Here is a 10,499-nt window from a genome sequence, read left to right on the forward strand (position 1 = left end):
GGGGGAGGGGCGGTGCACGCGGACGGGGCGCTTCCGGTGGGCGCGCCTGGGGCGCGGGCGGGCAACATGGCGGCGGCTGCGGTGGCGGCGTGACGGGATCCCTCCCGCGGGAGCCGGCGGCTGTGGCGGCAGCGGTATCACCGCCCTCCCTCGCTCGCCGCGCCCCTTTCCCAGCCCGCGACGTCGCCGTGACACAAGGGGCCCAGCCAAGGAACCGCGGGAACCCCTCGCACACTGCAGCCGGGCACAAAGAAACCTGACCGAGCGGCGGGGGACCCGGTGCCCCTGGGCGGATTCCGAGCCCTGTGACGCCGAAAGCCAACGTTTCCCCCTTCCCTGCCGCCCTGCTCCGCAGCCTCGCTCAGGGGACGCGCCCGGAGGCCTGTGTCGTCCTCGGCCCGGCCTCCGTCTCCGCGTCTCGGCATGGCGGGCAGCGGCCCCGCGGCCCACTTCGTTGTGGGCGGGCACTACAGGCTGGTGCGGAAGATCGGGTCCGGCTCCTTCGGGGACATCTACCTGGCGGTCAACATCACCAACGGCGAGGAGGTGGCGGTGAAGCTGGAGTCTCAGAAGGCCAGGCACCCGCAGCTGGTGTACGAGAGCAGGCTCTATAGGATCCTCCAGGGCGGGGTGGGCATCCCGCACATGCGGTGGTGCGGGCAGGAGAAAGACTACAACGTGCTGGTCATGGACCTCCTCGGGCCCAGCCTGGAGGACCTCTTCAATTTCTGCTCAAGAAAGTTCACCATGAAAACTGTACTGATGTTAGCCGACCAGATGATCAGTAGGGTTGAGTATGTGCACACAAAGAACTTGATACACAGAGACATTAAACCGGATAACTTCCTGATGGGTATTGGGCGTCACTGTAACAAGTTATTCCTCATTGATTTTGGGTTGGCCAAAAAGTACAGAGACCACAGGACAAGGCAACACATACCATACAGAGAAAATAGAAACCTCACTGGCACTGCGCGGTATGCCAGCATCAACGCACATGTTGGTATTGAGCAGAGTCGCCGCGATGACATGGAATCATTAGGGTATGTGTTGATGTATTTTAATAGAACCAGCCTGCCCTGGCAAGGGCTAAAGGCCGCAACAAAGAAACAAAAATTTGAAAAGATTAGTGAGAAGAAGATGGCCACTCCTGTGGAAGTTTTATGTAAGGGGTTTCCTGCAGAGTTTGCCAAGTACCTAAACTATTGTCGCGGGCTGCGCTTTGAGGCAGCCCCGGATTACGTGTATCTGAGGAAGCTGTTCCGCGTTCTTTTCAAGACCCTGAACCACCAATATGACTTCATATTTGATTGGACAGTGTTAAAGCAGAAAGCACAGAAGGGAGCCTCTTCAAGTGGGAAGGGCCGGCAGGCCCAAACCCCCAGAGGTTTCTAAGCGTGAATCAAGGAACAGAAGCAGCCCCATGCAGATGATGGGAGCAGCATTTGTTTCTCTCCACATCTAGAAATTGTAGTTCATATGTGCACTAGCTAGTGGTTGTGGACAACCATTTACTGGGTGTAAAGAACCGAATTTCACTATAAACTGGCTCTGGGTAGCACTGGTGATGCCGTGTCCCAAGTTGTAGCCACTGTAATTGTGAATATTAGAGAGTGAAACATGGTGTCCAGTTTTCTATTCCAGTTTTTTCAAGTGAAAAAGTTAAATGGTTGACACAGATTGGTGGAGAAATTGTGCATATGTCAATTTTTTGTTAAAATTCTTTGAACTATACTGCTTTGAGATCTCATTTCAGAAGAACGGCATGAACAGTCTTCAGCCGCCATTGTGATGGTTGTAAATGCTCACAACTGTGCATTCTTAGGGTTTATCCATCCCTGGGGTTTACAAGTTGTTCACTTAAAACATTCTTAAAATGGTTGGCTTCTTGTTTCTAAGTCAGCTGATGTGGTAGCAACAGAAGATTCCAGCATTTGAGCATGTGGAAGACTGCCTGCTTACCTGTGCGACAAATAACAGCATCTAAAGTGAAGACTTAAGAAAAACTTAGTGACTACTAGATTATCCTTAGTACTCCATATTAACTCTATAATGATCTTGGTATTAAAAAAAAAAAAATTTAGTTAACATCTTAAAACTAAACATGTATGTATGTTGCTTAGATAAATGTAATCACTGTAAACATCTATATGATCTGGGATTTTGTTTTTATTTTGAAACAGGAGCTTTTTTGTTTATAAGTTCATTAATTTTAAAAAAAAACTATCAATGTCTTAACTTGTAAATACACACACACACACACACAAGGGACGGGGGATTGATCAATGGATGTGTTTACATTTACTTTTCTAAGAACTGAAGAAAGTGGCCTAGAATGATCTTCCTATAGCTCATAGCAGTCATTCATCTTCTAACCCAGGTCCCTTCCTCATTCCATTTCAGTCTACCTTCCCATGAGCTAGTTTAAGATTCTAAAAATTTGCCCATGTATAGGTAGATTAGTTCAAATACATCAATGTCACAGCATTTATTTTTTATCCTCATCCGAGGACATTTTTTCCGTTGCTTTTCAGAGAGTGTGAAAGGAGGGAGAAACAGTTAAATGTGAGACAGAGACATCAATTGGTTGCCGCCCGCATGCACCCTAAACCGGGGCCAGGGATTGAGCCTACAACTGAGGTACCTGCCCTTGGAATTGAACCCAGGACCCTCCAGAACCACTGAGCCAAACTGGACAGGGCAGTGTCACAACACTTTTTAAAAATGAAGCCATAAATTTCATTAATGAGTCAGAATGAACAGTAACAACACTTAGAGGAATCCATTTGTCTGCCAGTCTTCTTTCTAACTTCAAAAAAAGTAATATAATTCAAAGATTACTGAATTTGGAATAACTGGAAAATAATTTTTCAGATATATAAATAGTGGGTTATTTTTAAAATAAAGTTAATCATTAGCCTAGAATATATATATATATATATACACACCAGGTGTTCATTGATATTATGGTAAATTAAAACTCATGTATTTATTTACAGACTATCTTCAAATGCAGACAGCAGGATAAACAACCCAGATATGCACAAATTCTACAGTCATGGATTTTTCTAGAATATGGAAACTATAGCTTTGGCTCGGGATGGCTTAGCATACACAACTTCATTAGAAGTTGTCATAATGTCTTACTGGAAATTCAGAGCACTTGCCTATTTTATTGATTTTCATAGAAACAACCCTGGAGAGTAAACCCAAACAACACATTTTCAGGTGAAACTGAGACCAGTAACTGGAGATGTATGTGGCCCTCACAAGTCAGTAACAAAAACTATTAACTACCCTACATTGCTTCTGAACTGGTATGCAACACTTCATTCAGTGGCTTGTATCATCCAGTATGTGGTTGAGTTTATGCATTTTTGATCTAGTAACCTTGATATTTTACACCACTTAAGTTTTATTACCTGGAAATTACATCCAATTTATCTCCACAAATACATCGGAATCCAATAAATGTAATGTAAATCAGTAATCAGGTGGCTTTAAGATTACCTTTTAATTAGACCTGTGGTAATTTGTCTAACAAATATATCACTGTGCAATCAAATTAATGTAAACAATAAATTGTAAAGTGGCTCCTCTGCCATTGGAAGACTGTAAGGCATGCTGCATACCAAGTTGTATGAAGTTATCTCTCTTCTGCAGTTTTTCTGCAATGAGTGTTTTTTTTCTCATTAGGGAGTTAGTAAATAACTCAACTTATGTGCGTGTTCTCCCTCTTGCTTGGGTAACCCCAAGCCACAGCATGACCGAAGACAAGCCATGTGGATTTTGAGTCATGCCTTCTGCTAGTAACGTTTTGCTCAGGCTGCAAGCCTTTCTGTTATTAAAAATTCTCATGGTCTTATTCATAAGACATCTCAAAAGGTTCTTTGTCAGCCACAGCAGTCCACCTGACAGAGATAAAGACAGAAGTTGGCAGAAGGAGAAGATCAATCAATGGCTCCTTCTTGTCCAAGAGCTTCCAATGTAGAGACAAAAGTATCCCGTAAATTAATCCTTTCTAAGTACATGAAGCTTCGTAAACCTGCAAAAAAGCAGAGTCATATAGAGAATGGGCTGGTCTGTCTTCAGCTCTCAAATGCATTTGCAATCTGACTTGCCACTCCTCAGAGGTATTTAGTAAAATGGAGTTCATGCTCGTGTCTTTCACCAAAAATTAATAACTCAGTTCTGTTCTTCAAATACGCTTTACCTCAAAATGTTTAAGACATCATATACTGTCAGCTAACAAAGCATTTTGACTGTTGGTTCTACTGGTAACTGTCTTCAAAGCATACTCATGGGCTGCATCTTCTTGAATCAGTCAAATAAAAATATCACCGCCCTATGTTACATTTTAGTACCTGGTAGTAGATTTCATTAACGTTAACATAGAATGGACCTTTTATATTCAATCTAGAATATTACCTTTTTTAAGTATGATATTTTTACCATTACTATTATGATTATTGCTTATACATATTTAAAACTATTTTTATGGTGTACACACCATATGATACTTTCTGCCAGGCCTTTCATTCCTACTTAATACAAAAAAACTCTACGGTGAATATTTTTGCCCCATTTTTCAGATACAGAAACTTAGCTTCAAAGAGGTTAAATTGTCTAAAGAGAACTTGGCTAATTAGCTGACAGCAGAACTCAGCTTTATCTGATTCCAGTATTCTAACTATCCAGCTATGAACATCTCCACAAGGGTGGGGATGTGCCTTATATTAGGATGTAAGAGCTCTGCTCTTCCACTTAATTCAGTTATAGATTCAACAAGTATTCTGAGACTCCTACATGCCAGACAAGATGTAGAGACTTATGACTCAGTGGAGAGAAAACAAAACTGATTTCTACCCTCATGGAGATTGCAAACCCATAATCACAACAATAAAGAGAAATTGCCAACTATGACAAGTGCTTTGAAGAAAGAATAGAGTTACAGGAATGTAGGTGTTTGCAACATCTCTGGGAGTGAGAAGGTGGAGGCGGAGTCAGGGGATGTCAGAGGCATTTAAAAAAACAAAACAAAAACAGAAAAAGGCTCAGTGACCAAGACCTGTGCAAGCTGAGGCTGAGAGAAAGCACCTCAGTGGACGACACAGAGAGAGAGCACAGCCATGGGGAGGAGACCGAGTCCGGCCGTGAGTCAGAACTCGGTTGGATTGCTCACAGAGATCCGCACCATGAACCCTCCCAGCTGTGTGGAAGGATGACTCATCAGCCTTATCTTACCCACGAGCAAAGGAAAATCATGACTAGTCGGGCACTGGGCCAGAGAGCAGAAGCGCTGGGAGCTGAACTCCAGTGTGCGTCACCGCAGAGCTGGCACACTTCACATTCCACTGCCTGGGGACGGCCTGCTGGGCAGGTGACCATCAGCTAAAGCTTTGCTGCTGATTAAGAACTGCTTTGTGACAGAGCTGCACCAAAAAACTCTGGAAATGACCGGCGCCAATCAACAAAAAGTGAAAATATTTTTAATAAAATTATCACTGACAGAAAAGAATGCTTGAAGAATTACAACAAAAATATAAATCCTTGCCTGCCCCCACCTTTTTTAAATTCGAGACTCCAATTCAGTGCACACCTAAAGGGTTCATTCTAATCACCTCAGTCTCAGGAATGCAGACAGTTTTGTTGACAGGTTCTTTCAAATTGCTGTGGACTAGAAACCTAAACATATACAAAGCAATTGTGTCAATAAGATGAGCACAGCTTCAAGAGTTTCCAAATGAGGTCATGCAACTGTGTAGCTGCTGAGATAAATTCACTTCTCCTTGCAGCACAAAGTTTGAATTAGAAAATATGGCTCACTTTTATGGAGATTTTCAGTGTAGCCTAAAAGTAAAAGGAAAGTGTTTATACAAGATCCGTATCCTAAACTCATGTAAGATTCCTTGGTAGAAATCCTGTTTGTTTGTGCAAATGCCTTCAAAAACACAGCCCAGGAGTGTTGGGATCATGGTCCAAGCTGCTTCAAACTCATTGTTTGCGTCCCTCTGGGGACTCAACAGGCCTTCCAGTCTCCAGGCTAATGCGATTGCTAAAATAACCTTTCATCCGATTGTAATTTCTGAAAGCCTTAATTCCTCAAGGCCCACCGTCAATAATGAGTGTTTCAGAGTTTCCCAGATGCACTACTCAGAATTATCTTGTCCTCCAGATGTTCTCATGGGGCTGTTTTCTACCTCTACAATTACACCTGTTTTAAATAAATGTCTTAATAATGCATGGGTGAAGAAAGAAACTATAATAGAAGTGAGAAAATAATTAGAACCATACAATGATAAAAAAATATTTCTTTTAACCTATCGAGATACAGTCAAATTAGTACTTAAGAAAATTGTATCCTTTAGTATTAATTTTGGAAAAGAAATAAAGCTGATGATTAATGAAAAACATAAAAAATTTGAACAGAAAAAAAAAGAATGTATAATTAATACATATGAGAAAAAATGAAAGAAATTGAAAATTTTTAAGTTATGTTAGAGAAGATAATTGATAAATTTGGCTTTTGGTAATGCTAGCAAAATTGCCAAAGTTCTTGAAATATTGATCAAGAAATAAAAGGGAAAAGCACCAATTAGTTATTCATTAGCATTTAAAAGGGGAACATAATTCCAAATTCAAGAAAGATTAAAACATAACAAAAAGTACTAAAAATAATTTTAAGCCAATACATTTGAAATTTAGGTAAAAAGGAGAAATCCAACTTAAATATAATTGACAATATTAACGTAAGAAAATACAGAAAGCCTGAATTGTTTTTGTAAGAAATTTAATCACTCCACAAAGTAAATATGGCTAAAAATTTTATAGTCAAATTTTACTAATTATTCAAAAAAGAGCTTATTTTAATTTAGGTAAAATCTAATGAAGAGCCAGCTGGTGTGGCTCAGTGGTTGAGCATCAGCCCATGAGCCAAGAGGCCACTGGTTCGATTCCCAGTCAGGGCACATGCCTGGGCTACAGTGGGGTCTCGATCCCTGGGAGGGGGCGTACAGGAGGCAGCTGATCGATGTTTCTCTCTCATCTCATAGATGTTTCTATCTCTCTGTCCCTCTCCCTTCCTCTCTCTCTAAAAATCAATAAAAACATATTTTAAAATAATCTAATGAAGAGATAAGAGGGAATACTCTCTGACTCATTAGGGAGAACACTCCCTGACTCATTCCAAGAAGCTGGCATGATCTTGATTTCAAAACCAAGTAAGGACATGATAAGAAAGAGCTACTGCAGAATTATTTTAACAGTGAAGAACAGAAAATACGCAAACTTTCCAATGATAGGAAAATGGCTTATGATCTTATAGGGATCATAAGAAAATTTCCCCTTAGGGTCTGAAACCTCCTCCATATAATTTCCCATTTTACAGTATTGTTTTCTTCTATGGAAGGAGCATTTTATCTTATTCCATTGTTTTAGGTGAATTTGACAGTCATTGGTTTTTCTGGGAGACATATTTTTGCACTGAGAAGAGATGGGTAATATGTGCAGATTCTCTTGATTTATGTTCTTAGGGTCTCTGCTGGCTCATCTTATTGAATATATATTTCCCTAATCTATTTATAAAACATTGTCTACAGCTATACCACCCTGAACGCACCGGATCTCGTCTAAAGCATTAATGCAGTCACTTAAGTTCTAATGGAATTCCCTAGGACTTCACTCTGGATAATCTTCATGTTGTAGATATTCACTGCTTGTTGAGATCTACCTGCTGACCTTCCCTGCTCTCCAGAATGATCTGTATGGTCTACTTCACGCCTATGATTTTTCTTCAGAGTATTTTACCATAGATTTTGGCATTTCAAATAGGGAAAACAGCAAGTGCAAAGGACTTGAGGTGAGAATGTTTAACACAGTGAGTTTGAGAAACACAGCTGCGCCTGACTGCCTACCTCTGTGCAAGCTTAACAAACATGGATTGTATATAGTCTGAATAGTTATAAATTTTAAGGCCTCATCTATGAGAACTTGACCCATTAGTTACATTTTCAAGTCTATATTTGCCCAATACTACATTCTAGGTGTATTTACAAAGAAAGGGAAACTTGACAGTATGCCACAGAAACAGGACAGGAAAAAAAATTATTCTTGCTTTTCCTTTTAATGTTATAATTTAACAAAAGTAACGCCGTAATAGACAGATATCAGAAGTGGGTGGAGAAGGAAGGTTGGTGTTTCTTCTGAAAAACCATCAGAATCTTTCCTTGTCCATTTTCTTATGAGAGATGTGAAAATCTGCAGAACTGAAGCCCACGTGGTACAAGAGGACAGTGTTACGTATTCCTACAACAGGGTGCGACAGCCTTTCACTCCCAAACGCAAGCTTTTGTGTGTGCTTTTTAAACATAAATAGCATATAAGTGCAAATTTACTCAGTGTGTGATGTGAGGCATTTTCATTTTAAGCTTCATTGCATTTATTTTCTGACAAATATAATGCAGTAAATCAACCAATAAAGAAACATCATAAATTCCCAATGATGACTTAAGATATGAACCATGTTCTCTCTCCTGTAAGGTTAATTACGCCTCCTTTTTTTTTTGGCCAAAATCTCAGCCCCTTTTCTAATATCCCCTATAAATATCCTTTACTTTCTGCCCAAGAGAGCACTACATTTTCCTGATCCACAATAAGTTCTTACACATTTTACAAAGTGCTACCATCCCAGGGACTTAACTCCCTTCTCAGAAAATCATTGAAAACAGAGCAGGAAAAAGGCTGCTGATTGTCCTTCTTTCTTGGTGGCAATAGTAATTTTTCCCCATTAAATAGAAGTGATACAAAGAACAAAATTCAGGTACTATCAGCCAGGCAAAAGAACCCACAGGCAACTACATAGTAAATTATACGTTAACATCTCAGCTTTCAGTGTTTATATATGAAAAGGGCAACAGGCTAAGTAAATCCAAATGGGTTATCACCAAGACATTTTATATTGACTTGCTGAAACTGAAGAGGCAGAACATTTTAAAAAGATACAATTTTACTCTTTTTTACTGCTTAAGCCATTTTTTTTCCTTAGTTAACACCAATAGTTGCTATGGAATGAGATTTGCAGGTCCTTCACTTTCAGCTCATGCTTTTTTATGTACAATTAGCTTACCTGATAATTTTTTGTGAAAAATCACATTTAGATATTATGACCAGATTTAAAAGTTCAGTATAAGTTTTTAAACTCAGGAGTCCAAAAGAAATTGCTATTTCCAGTGGCTTTCATTCTATTGAGTGGAATTTGATCTTCCCAGTTTCTTCTGGAAATGTCAAAAAATTGAGTAGGAAAGAATACTGCTCATTTCTTCACTGTCACTCAATTGAGTAACTGAATACAGCTCTTGGAGAAAATGCTGATGTGCTTCCTGTTTCCCATATTTTACCTTCAGGATATGATGGAAGCAGTGCTTACGGAGAACTTTACAGATGGTATTTTACTCAGTGACCTCTGGAATAAAAGGAGCCTGACTTTTCGTGATTCATTTTAAAATTATGAGTCTTTATGTGAAGGTCAGTTGTGGGGTTTTTTAAGGTTTGTTTTAAATGTATTAGTTCAGGGGACCTTATGCTGAGATCGAGCTAAGGCCAAGCAAACTAAAAATAAAAGTAGGGGGAAAAAGGATTGAAAAATGTTATTATCAGCAGGTTGCCCACACTGGCCTCCGACCATCATCCTGTCCCTTAGCCTCAGTCTTCTCAGCCACCAGTGCGCAGCCAGGCGAAGGAACACGGGGGCCCAGAATGGAAAGATGCCCAGGAAAGAGGGAAGCGGGAGGGGTGCAATATCAGAGAGGCAATTCAGTAGCACTTTTAAAATGCTCGAAACTCGCCCGGCCGGGAGTGGCTCAGCAGTTGAGCACCAACCTAAGATCCAGGAGACTGAGGTTCGATTCCCGGTCAGGGCACATGCCCGGGTGTCGGGCTGGATCCCCAGTCGGGGGCATGCAGGAGGCAGCCGACCAATGACTCTCTCATCACTGATGTTTCTAGCTCTCTCTCCCTCTCCCTTCCTCTCTCTGAAATCAATAAAGATATATTTAAAAAAATACAGTGTTCAAAATTCAATGACTTAATGTTTCTGGAAATGAAATAAATGAAAATGAAAAAAATGTCCTGAGTTTGAAAGTGGTCACACAAAAAATGACCTTGTCAAATGCTGTGCATTCATCTCTAGTAGAATCTGTAAATATATGGTTGCAAATGGATTCTGATATAGCAGAGAAAATAAATGAATCACAGCTAAATAACAACAACATGAATGGATATTGGGAAAATAACTTTCAGTGGCAAAGAAATTGTAAAATAATATATATAGTATGATTTGATGGGATCAAAAAAGCTTCAAACAGTTATTAATCTAAACAGCAGATTGTTTGGGATACAAACAAAATTAAACTACATAGAGAAACAAGGAAATAATAAATCCAAATTCAAGATGATGGTTACATCTGGGGGTGAAGGAAATGGAACAGGGCCTCAGAGAGGAA

General features: G+C 40.3%; 1 pseudogene; it reads left to right on the plus strand.

Annotated features, from left to right (window-relative positions):
* The first annotated feature begins 423 nt into the window (after positions 1 to 423).
* Positions 424 to 1,395, plus strand: LOC107542761 (casein kinase I pseudogene; annotated as a pseudogene).
* The last annotated feature ends 9,104 nt before the right edge of the window (positions 1,396 to 10,499 follow it).

This window comes from Miniopterus natalensis, chromosome 5 (assembly GCF_054644295.1).
Source record: "Miniopterus natalensis isolate mMinNat1 chromosome 5, mMinNat1.hap1, whole genome shotgun sequence".
Classification (NCBI taxonomy): Eukaryota; Metazoa; Chordata; class Mammalia; order Chiroptera; family Miniopteridae; genus Miniopterus; species Miniopterus natalensis.